At 35.7% G+C, this 11,908-nt stretch overlaps 1 long non-coding RNA gene across 1 annotated transcript; it reads left to right on the forward strand.

Moving 5' to 3' along the window:
* Positions 1-7,200: 7,200 nt before the first annotated feature.
* LOC108095864 lies at positions 7,201-10,408 on the forward strand. Its single transcript, XR_001771680.2, has 3 exons — positions 7,201-7,248; positions 10,077-10,195; positions 10,298-10,408. It is a non-coding gene; the product is annotated as an uncharacterized LOC108095864 (long non-coding RNA).
* The last annotated feature ends 1,500 nt before the right edge of the window (positions 10,409-11,908 follow it).

The raw sequence follows: 11,908 nt of genomic DNA on the forward strand, positions 1-11,908 counted from the left end.
TGCTCCCGCTAATAAATCATCGACATAAAAATCATTCGCAAGTGATTTCGATGCTAATTTATGCGATGTTGCGTGTATGTCACTCAGATATTTCAGGCACCGGATAGCCAAGAAAGGTGCTGACGCAGTGCCGTATGTAACCGTGTTCAATTGATATATTTGTAATTGATCTTTCGGGTTTTCTCTCCAGAGGATTAATTGAAAACATCTCTGGGTCTCGTCAATTTCCACTTGACGGTACATCTTAGTGATGTCTGCAGTAATTGCGTAAGGATTGAATCGGAAACGAAGTAAAGTTGCGTAGAGAGATGGTTGGATCGTTGGACCAACCATAAGCGTGTCATTAAGCGACATTTGTGATGACGTTTTGCTTGACGCATCGAAGACGACTCGCAACTTGGTTGAAGAGCTTGGCGGTCTGAGCACACACTGGTATGGTATAAAATATTGGGGTTCACTCGGGACTGTGTTACTGATTGCACTCATATGACCAAGAGAAATGTATTCTTTCATAAAAGAAATATACATGTCTCGGACTTCCGCTTGTTTTTCCATTCGCCTCTCCAGGCCAAGAAATCGCCTCTTAGCTGTCTCATAGGACGAGCCAAGACAAGTCGGACTAGATTTAAACGGCAATTTAACACTTAGCCTGCCCGAAGGTAATCTGTTCACAGATTCAGTGAACGATTGCTCGCAAAGTAGCTGTTCTGGGGTATATAAATTTGGATTCGCAGTATTTGGAGCTTGCTCCAACTCCCAGAACTTTTTAACAATTGAGTCTAACGACGATTCACCAGTTGTACTCAATAACGTCGTTGAGCAAGCATTTGCATCTGGTGGGGCTTTACAACGACCAGACACGATCCAACCAAAAACTGTTTCACGTAAAGTTAAAGACTCTTGTTTACACCTCAGACGCCCATCTTTAAGAAGATCGAAGAAAGCGTCTGCCCCAAGCAGCAAGTCTACGCGTTGCGGCTTATGAAAAAGGGGGTCAGCGAGATCAATATGACTTGGAATCTCAACATTTTCTACAAGCCTTTCGGGTTGATAGAACGTGATAGATTTTAATATGCTTAATTCAGTCATCGTTTCAAAGGAATTCAAACGAGAGGCAATATCAGTTTGAACTGCATGCCGATTGGCAGATTTTGTCTTGCCTATGCCTACTAAATTTATATCTTTGCGCGATTTGGGTAGTTTCCAAAATATTGGCCAGGTTTTCGGTAATAAAATTGACCTGGGACCCAGAGTCTAAGAGCGCTCTGGCCATATGGTAAGATCCCAACTGATCCTTTATTTTTACAACTGCCGTAGCTAATACGACTTGGTCAGAATCACTAGCAGCGAGATTGGCGGACGACACTTGACTAGATGTCGACGTTTGTGCTGGTGGAGTTTGAGATTCTGTTGCATACCTATGCAGTAAAGTATGATGCGGCTTTGAACAGACTCTGCAAGTGCTCGACTTGCAGGTAGTAACTGTGTGGCCTTTTCGTAGGCAATTTATATACAGGGGGAACGATTTTACAAACTTAAAACGATTATTGCATGGGATAGCAGCAAAGGAGGAACAAGATTGAATGAAGTGATCCTCCGATTTGCAAAACGAGCATTTTGGATTATGCTGTTCATTTGGCTTAGCCACTGTTAGCGACATTTTTCCTCCCTTTTTTCCACCATTGCGCTCATATTTTTGAGCTCGAGAAGCTCCCCCACCTGAAGAATTTTCTTCAGCAGAGAGGTGCTGGTACCTTTTATTAAGGGCCTTTTCGCAATCATCCCAAAGTGGCAGTTTTGTATAATCTAAATTCTCCTCCCACTTTGACCTAGTCGTAGAATCCACCTTGCCCATAACTAAGTGTATTAGCATAGCGTTGGAGATCTGTTTGTCATTTCCTAAAGACAACAACGACTCATACACCGCTCTTACTGTGTCTATCAACGAACGCAGTGAAGACGCAGATGCTCCATGCATTTTTGGAAGGTCGAATAACTTTGAAATACTCTCAAACACAATCAAGCAACTGTTATCGTAAACGTTTTTTAAGGCAGCTAATGCTTTTGGGTAATTAGCATCGGTTACTTGATACGATTTCACCGTGCCTAAAGCCTCTTTCTCTAAGCAAGACAACAAATAGTTGAATATTTCAACATTTGAAAGAGAAAGGTCATTTTCAACGAGGTTTTCGAACAGTCCTATAAAATTCTTGTATTCCGAATACTCCCCACCAAACCTTGGCAGTTTCATATGGGGCAGTTTTTTGCTCTGAGCAGAAGTTGACCCTATCATGGTTGAATTTGCAGGATTGTCTTTAATAACGTGTTGACTAGTGCCTTTGCTCTTAAGCAGTGCCTTTGTAGTTGCACATAGGTCTTCTAGATCAGCTCGAGAAACAAGCTCGGTATTAATGTCATCCAAATCCTGTTGAATATTACACTGTGCGACAAAATTTAACAAAATCTTTGTTTAAGTTACTTTTTTGATTGTTTTCGGTTAAGGTGCATAAGTTATGCACAAAAATATTTATGACACCTTCTAAGTGATAGGATTTCTTTTTTTATGATAAATTTAATGAAATTATTATTATGAAAATATTGAACACAAAATATTATTTTTTTTTTACTTCCAATAAACTATTATTTTTTTTAAAAGTGAAATTTTTTTCTGATTTTTTTGGCTTTTTCAGAGGTATCCTCGCGTAACAAGTTCCATACGTAGTCGCCCAGAGTATAGAGCTGGGAGAAAAAAATTTTAAAGCATTGTGATAAAAGCCTAACGGTATATTTGATTAATACATTTTAATTAATAGATATTGAACTTGCATGAACGCTTATAACAGTGAAAAAATATTTTCCCAATATGGGATTATAAGGCTGTGGAATATGCAAAAACGCGCGTTTTTGGGACATTTGAGTGTGCGTAAAAGCTGATTGGCTATTCATATTAACAAATCCACAAACTTATATTCTTATTTTGATTAGTAGAAGTGAAAAATAAGAAAAAATCAACTTAAACATTTTTTTGTCGCACAGTGTTATAGGCTTTTCCTACATATCTATCAAGTATTTCTAAGCGGCAATCAATTTCAATTGGGTCGACGTACCCTGAGTAATTTTTATACCCTTGCAGAGCAAAGGGTATTATAATTTCAGTCAGAAGTTTGCAACGCAGTGAAGGAGACACCTCAGACCCCATAAAGTATATATATTCTTGATCAGCATCACCATCTGAATCGTAATATGTATGTACGTCTGTCCGTCTGTCCGTCTGTCTGTCTGTCTGTCTGTCTGTCTGTCTGTCTGTCCGTCTGTCCGTCTGTCCTCCTGTCGGTTTCTATGTAAACTAGTCTCTCAGTTTTAAAGCTATCGTTTTGAAACTTTTCCAAAAGTTGTGTAGTCATTGCACGCAGTATATAAGTCGGAACGAGCCGGATCGGCCGACTATATCGGATAGCTCCCATACAAGAGGTCAAAAAAATAAAGGATAAAAAATTATTACGCCGTTGTTTTTGATCAGATCGACTTGATGGCGTTTTCTAACGGTTATTAAATTTCGGATTAAATTTTATCAAAATCGGATAACCCCATCATATAGCTGCCATAGGAAAGATCTAAAAATATATATAGAAATAATGGCAAAATAATCATAACGTTGTTGTTTTTTATTCCACGAGCATGATTTTTTCAACATCGACTTTATGAACTACCCTTGAACCGAGAAAAAAATTTCATCAAAATCGGACGACTATATCATATAGCTGCCATATGAACAATAGTTGAAAATATGGAAAAATAATAGAAAAGTCGTCATAGCTTCGATGTTGTTAGCCTTTAGGTATTTTGTTCGATATGTTTGATGAGTGCAAGGGTATATAAGCTTCGGCTTGCCGAAGCTAGCTTCCTTTCTTGTTAACTGTAGTTTTAATACGCTCAATATCAGCAACAACATTTTTATATTGATCTAGCAATGTATCAACGCGACCCAAAGTGGTTTCCCCTAGCGATTTGTTTTGACCTTTTCCTTTTTTACCCGTCATAATTGTACAACTCTGCTCCAATAGCAGCCAACAATTATACAAACGAAATTAAATGTAAAAAAAAACAAACAAAGAAGGAATTGATGCAACAAGTATAGTCAAATGCTAGTAAGCGATGCACACGCCTTATGCCAATTTATGTATGTGTGTGTGACGAGATGTTAAAATTTAAACTCAAGTGGCCGAATACCACTAAGCAGTACACGGACTATATATGTATGTGTGTATGGCGAGATGTTAGAATTTAAACTAAAGCGGCTGAATACCACTAAGTAACCCAGCGGGAAAAAAGATGTGAAAGATATGCTATTTTCCAGAGGTTTCTTCATACAAGGGGAAGGGCAAAAACCTCCTTCACCCCTTACATTTTTGCCGTCTCTCCTTTCAAAATACACGGGGGTGACACACAAAAGTAAGGGGTGAAGGAGGTTTCTATGTAAAAATCCACAGGTTTCAGAAACCCACCCTTATTTAGCGGACCGAAATTTTCAACTCCTACCCCTACGCCTGCTAAAAGAAGCAGGATTTCCAGTAGTCTTAAAACCGAAAACCTACCTTCTGTCAAAAAAGTACCGGGACTGGGTTAATAACACTCACCTTTTTTTTATTTATTCATCCAAATTTATTTTGTCGCCTTCAAAGTAGTCCCCATTAGAGTCCCCATCTTTCAGTCTTCGAAACATTTTTTATAAGCGTTTTCCGGGATAGCCTTCAACTCCCGTGCCGAATTTTGTTTAATGTCTTCAATGGTGCTAAAACGGGTTCCACGAAGCGGCAACTTGAGTCGAGGAAACAAAAAGAAGTCGCACGGAGCTAAATCTGGCGAATACGGAGCTTGTTCGATGGTATTTATCGAGTTTTTGACCTTGTATTCGTTGACAATGGTAGCTCGATGCGGCGGCGCGTTGGAACAAGCCGTGCAGCGACTCGTTTCATACCCAAACGGTCAGTCAAAATGGTACGAATTGACTCGTGAGAGATGTTCAGGACTTGTGCTATCTCTCGTAAGCTGACATGATGATTTTCAAAAATAAATTCCTTCACTGCATCGATGTTAGTGTCGGTGAGAGAGGTGGATGGTCGTCCTGAACGAGGCATGTCTTCGACAATCTCACGACCCTCTTGGAATGCTTTGTACCACTCAAAAGCACGTGTTCTCGATAAAACTGCATCACCATAAGCCTTCTGCAACATTTTTAACGCGTCAGTACAAGAAATTTTGTTCGCAACACAAAATTTAAGACAAATTCTTTGTTCAATATACAGTCGACTCTCGTTAATTCGAAACTGGAGGGACTCTTGAAATATTTCGAATTATCGAGTGTTTGAAATATCAAATGGTTCGAAATTTGCGAGAGAAAATAAATAAACCTTCGAATTATTAAGTGTTGGTTAATGTTTATTTATTAATATAAAAATGATAAGAATTAAGAGGTACATTCGTGTACGTACATGTATTCGTAATGTGAATTAATTAATCTTTCGAAAGAACTTTGTTATACTGGTTTGCTTTAAAGCACAATTCTGCTGCTAAAACTGCTCAATAACTTTTTTAAAGAGAAAAAGTGCCTGAAATGCTTTTTCATCACTTTCGTTTTGTAGACATAAGCTTTGTAAGGTATCAAATGAGGATCTTGCTTCCTTAACTTACACCTCTGCCAAAGGTTCTTTATACTTTCTAGGGCTCATAGCTAACACTAACTTTTAATATGCAAACCAATTCGTAAGAAGTGTGTGCGTCAAATGGTCAAACTACATAATCAAAACAAAAACAAAGGCAAGTTTGAACTTGTCGCAAAATTTCCGACTTTTTTTCTGCAACTTTGAATTGTCGAGTGTTAGACGCTGATGAGTTCGAATTAACACGTGGTTTTGTTAAATATCAATGATTTTTTCGTTTGAATTACCAAGTGTATGAAAATGTACTGATTTAGTTCGAAATATAAAGAGATTTCGTAGGGACCTCGAGATAACTTTGAATTATAGAGAGGTTCGAATTATCGCAGGTTTGAATTAATGAGAGTCGACTGTAGTTGTTCATTATAAAATTCGGCAAGCAATCAGAACATAGACTGACGTAACCAGCGACTGTAAACAAACTACTTCACAGATCGCGATCAAACTTTACTTAGTAATGCAGAACAGTGTTACCAACATAACAAAAAAAAAATTTTCGAAATCGGTTTAGCACAGGCGTTTTAATTAATCCAGTCCCGGTACTTTTTTGACAGAAGGTACTTCTAAAAACCTACTTCTCACTTTCCCGCTGGGAATACGCGCAATATGTATGTATGTATGTGTGTCGAGATGCCCAGCGGGAAAGTGGGAAGTAGGTTTTTAGAGTACTGGAAAACCTACTTCTTTTGGCAGGCGTAGGGGTAGGGATAGATGAAAACCTACTTCTTTTAGCAGGCGTAGGTGAGGGATAGAAAATTTCGGACCGCTAAGTGGGGTGGGTTTCTGAATAACATCAATATCAGGCCACTTATTATTTTTTTGTTTAACAAAAAATCAGGAACTTTTAATATTCCAGAATTATATGACTTACACCAAAACCAAAAATTCTCGTTGTCACATTTATATTTATTTGTTAGTAGTTTATTAAAAAACGTAAAAAATATATTAATATTTTCATCTAATAAATTAATTTAATTTAAATTAAATGATTATAACCATAATAATTATTAATGACTTACATTTATTTTACTCAAAAACAAAACCTACATAGCAGTGCCACACGGCTTTTGAATAAGATTTCAAAGCTACAACCAATATTTTCTAAAATATTTAATAAATAATACAAATAATAATGAGAATGATTATGGGATTAAATTTTTTTTATTAAATAATAAAATATTTTGATCTGACGATCGCGGCCTAAGATATTTTAAAGCATTGTTAAAAAATAAAAGTTCGTGTTGGTAGTATGGATAACACTTAACATGATATCGAATTGGCGAAAAATATACCTATAATATACGTAACCTTTAATAATTACGGCCCCTGAAAAATATTATTTAAACGAAATATTTATTCGCGGGCAAAGTATGACCTTAAGTTACAACGAAGTTATGACTAATTATTGTCTTTCGTCGGAATGGTTGCATTTTGAAATATATGATGCACGGTCACATTATAAGAAAAAATTTCATAAAAAGTGCAAGTGCAAGTAAAATTTCAAGTAAATTAAAAAAAAAACAAGACAAAGGTAAGTGATATCATAAATATTTTTTGTATATCTTCATTTAAGCGTCAGGAATATTGTGAACATTGGTATTTTTTGCTAAAACTAAATAATAGCCGCCAGTGGCGTTTGTCAAATTGTGTTTTGTGTTTTTTGTTATTTGTGCGCTGTTTTATAATTGCAATTTCTTTCGGCTTTTAATAAATTGTTGTTAAAATCTTTGCAGTACTGCAGTTTGTACGTGGTTGTTAATAAAAATATGAGTTTAGACAATTTATTTGTGCCGGTCCGGTTGAAACTTTTTGGCACCTGTTGCAGTCTCCAAGTTGTTTTTATTTTTTACCGCTTATTACAGTCGTGGCCGTAAGTATTTTGACAAAATAAAAGTGAAATATACTCGAAACTTGAACTTGCTTCCTTTAACTTTTGGTATTTGAATTACCTTTCCATTGATACCAAAAGTTAAAGGAAGCAAGTTCAAGTTTCGAGTATATTTCACTATTATTTTGTCAAAATACTTATGGCCACCACTGTATTTTTGTTGCTTTTCGGTTTGTTAGTACAAGGCTGAGTGTATTAAAGGAACTAAAACGGCAGAGTCATCTAATGGCAAGCAAACATATTTAAACTCTATTTCTGATATTGGGTAGTGTTCTATCTCACTACTTAATTGATTTACTTTCACTTGTTCTATGATTTTGGCCCGCTTCCAGTCACTTAAAGCCTTGAGTCAACCTGTGCGCTGATCACTTTTCAAGGATTAGGCGCCCTTAAAACGCTGCACGATGCTTGTAATGGTTTAGTGGCTTCTGTCTATCATTTCTCCGATCTCACCATATAATTTTCCAAGATTGTGGAAATTCCAAATAATTTTCCGGTCCGTTAATGTAGAGTTTTTATGTTTACCCCTTATTTTATGAAAAAAAGGTTAAAAAAAAAAGACAATTTGATACTTTCAGCTGGAAAAAGTTATACCATACCACTCAGGGGATAATAATAAATGTGTTAAAAAAAAAAAAAACGGGCCAAATCGGTAAAATTGTGCCAAAATTTCAAATTAAAAAGCAAGTGTGCCAATAATTTTGTTCAGGAAGATTCGGCACTTGTTTTCGTTATTTTAATTTTAAAAATTAACTATAAGATGTAAAATATTAAAATAAGCTGGGTTGTGTTGTTAATTAATTATATTATGTAAATAAATTTTGTTTTATGTAAATATCCCCATTTTAAGAGGAGAAACTGAGCCTCAAAGTTGAACAAGCCAACTATGCCAATAATTATGTTCGTCACTGTATATTTGTAAATGTTTTCACAAAATGATCTATTAAGTCCCTGGCAACGTTTAAGTTATTTAAATATTTTTCTGCGACTAACATTCTATAAGCACAACAAAATAATAAAAAGTGATAGTAGCAGTCATCAGAAACAATATTCTTTAAAACTGCAACTCCTGTGTATAAAATAAATTGTCTAAACTCAATTGCTTTCCATCTGAGAAACTCTTCAAGAGACCCAGGCTTTCTTCCAAATTCGGCGGGTACAAATTTCTTTAATTTTTTTAACCTTTTTGATATTAATTCTAAATGTTCTTTCGATAATTTAAAACCTACGGTTTTTTTATCAATAATAAATGTTAGCATTTTCTTGCAATCCTTTAATCATGTCAAAATCTAGTCTTTCCAGAATAAGAGGAATCTTTTTAAAAAAAGGTAAGTGATGATCGGAATAAACTCTATTTCTGAAATCATTATTAGACATAATAGTTCCCACACTGTCAGAATATGTTGTTACACTATTTAATCTTTTCCCTAATTGTGTACATTTCATACAGCCATTAAATGCATTTGTTCCTACCACCCCACACATAAATGCTCGCGCTGGAGCATCACAAATAAACGAATTTAACTTGATTTTAATCTTATTTGTTCCAATAATAAGGGGTGTTCCAGTTAAATCCAATAATTCTTCTACAAAGTCATGTAAATAGTGATTAACATTATCCGGCTTGGAATTGCATACGTAGGACCCTATCATAAAAACTTCAGAGCTTGGAAGATTTTTAAAGAATCCTAAGATTGGCCAAACATTAGTTTTGGAACTCTTGTAAAGTGGAAGCCCGTCAACATTTATATCTAAAACTAATTCCTGTCCGATTTCTAAATAATTTTCTATAGCTTCTAGATAACTCCTAATCCCTATATGATTATATTGACCTGGTGCTACACTTCGAATTGTAACCGGAACTGAAATTCTAGTTTTCAAAAGTCCCTTTTCTGAAATTGGGACATCTATGTTTTCTGACTTTAATATTTTCAATAACTCTTCAAGTTGACTCCTATTAACATTATTTTGTCTATACCAATTTGCTAATTTTGTGTGAAGGGAGGGTGTACTATCAAACTCTTGGTATTCTGAATAACTAACATTTTCTGGAAATCCTATATTTTCACTAAAAGTTTCTTGCTGAATTATATTGGTAGTATTGATTGTTGTGTCCTGATGCCTGCCTGTAGCCTTCAATGTTTCTGCATGAATTTTTTTAGCCCTACGGTATATACTTGACCGAGATGTACCACTCATTTTAATACTTATTTCTTGAAAACACTAACAAAAATATTTTGCACTGTTAAAATTGTACGTCCGCACTTGTCGCTTGATAAAAATCAACTAACTTGCCTATAGGATATAATTTGCATTTATAGGACTTTTGTTTGCAGGTAAGAGGCCTACTTGTAACCAAAGGGTTAAATATTTAGTTATTTTGCATTCCTTTTTACCTGTCAGGTAGATTTGTAGTAAGTTAGGTAAGTCATTTATTATCATAAATAATTTGATGCTTTTTTTTTTTGCAGATAAGCTTATTTAAAACCATGCTCGGAGCGGAATGCGTTGTTGCAGGACTAAATGAACTACTCTGGGAAGAGACAGGTCGGGTTAATAAAATATAAAAATTTCATCAATGCTTTATATGGTAATTATACTTATTTTCCTAAAGTTTTCTAAATTCCCATTACTGTTTATATATTTATTATTTGTATTAATATGCAAAGTATTAATATATTATGGTTTCCAGAGTCACTTCGAAACGATCACTATTCATTTCGCCAATTCCAAGATGACCTGCGTTCGTCATTTCTAAAAGCGAAGAACAAAATATACAAACATGCATATGAGAAAAAAAAGGAAAACCAATTTTCAGGACTAATAAAAATTTAGTCCTGAAAATTGGTTTTCCTTTTTTTCTCATATGCATTTTTAAATGTTTTTTTATATGTTGTTTAAGAGTTTCGTTTAAATGCTTTCATCATGTATTATGTATTCGTTACATCATATCATACCTATGCTGCTAAAAGCATAATCGCTTTAAAAAATTAAATAAATAAATAAATATATAAATAAATAAATAGATGATATGAAAAAGGTATTGTTTTTGTAAATTAGGGAGGGTAATTTAGAGAGGTAAAACCAGTGGATTTTTGCCTGCATTCAGCAGCAATTTCCACTGGATTTTGTCCTGCATTCAGCAGCAATTTCCACTGGATTTTGTCCTGCATTTAGCAGCTGTAGGTCCAGTGGATTTCGTCCTGCATTCAGCAGCTGTAGGTCCACAGGATTTTGCCCTGCATTCAGCAGCTGTAGGTCCATAGGATTTTGCCCTGCATTCAGGAGCTGTAGGTCCACTGGATTTTTCCCTTTACCCCTTCATTTTTGTGTCACCCCCGTGTATTTTGAAAGGAGAGACGGCAAAAATGTAAGGGGTAAAGGAGGTTTTCCTAGTTCCGCTTGTATGAAGAAAGCACAGGAAAATAGTATATTTTCCACACCTTTGTTCCCGCTGGGTGTTTAAATTTAACCGAAAGTGGCCGAATACCACTAAGTAATACGCGCACTATATATATACAGTAGAATCCTGTTATAACGACTCCGCTTATTGTGTCCGTCCGGTTTTTGCGACGAAAACTCCATGGCTTGATTGGTCCCTATACAGACTTATACACTTAAATCTCTCTGCTTAGTGCGTCTTCCGGGTATAACGACGAAAAATCGTCGGTCCCTTGAAAGTCGCTATAAGCGGATTCTACTGTATGTGTATGTGTCGAGCTGTTAAAATTCAAACAAAAGTGGCCGAATACCACTAAGCAGTACACGCACTATACATATATGTATGTATATGTCGAGATGTTTAAATTTAATTAAAAGTGGCCGAATACCACTAAGTAATACGCGCACTATATATATATATATGTGTATGTGTTGAGCTGTTAAAATTCAAACAAAAGTGGCCGAATACCACTAAGCAATTCGCGCAATATATATATACATATATGTACATACATATGTGTGTACATGAGATGAGCATTCAAATTCACTGCCCAAGCAGCGATAGAAGTAACACAAATCAAACCAAAGTTCACTGCCCAAGCAGCAATAAACGGGAACAAAGCAAAGACAATCGGAGTCAATGCACCAACAAACGAAAGTTCGCTGCCGACGCAGCGCAAGTGACGAAAGAGAGAACTGAAGAAAATTGTACAGCAAATTTTGACAACTGTACCGACAACGATGCGCAATTTTCTATTAGCAAAATCCAACGGGACCTCTTTTTGTCTTTTACTGGTTTCCACGGAAGTAAGGCACAAGAAAACACCAAAAATTTGCGCGCTCAACAGCGGCTTGTGCAAAT

Source organism: Drosophila ficusphila, unplaced genomic scaffold (assembly GCF_018152265.1).
Source record: "Drosophila ficusphila isolate 14025-0441.05 unplaced genomic scaffold, ASM1815226v1 contig_197, whole genome shotgun sequence".
Lineage (NCBI taxonomy): Eukaryota > Metazoa > Arthropoda > Insecta > Diptera > Drosophilidae > Drosophila > Drosophila ficusphila.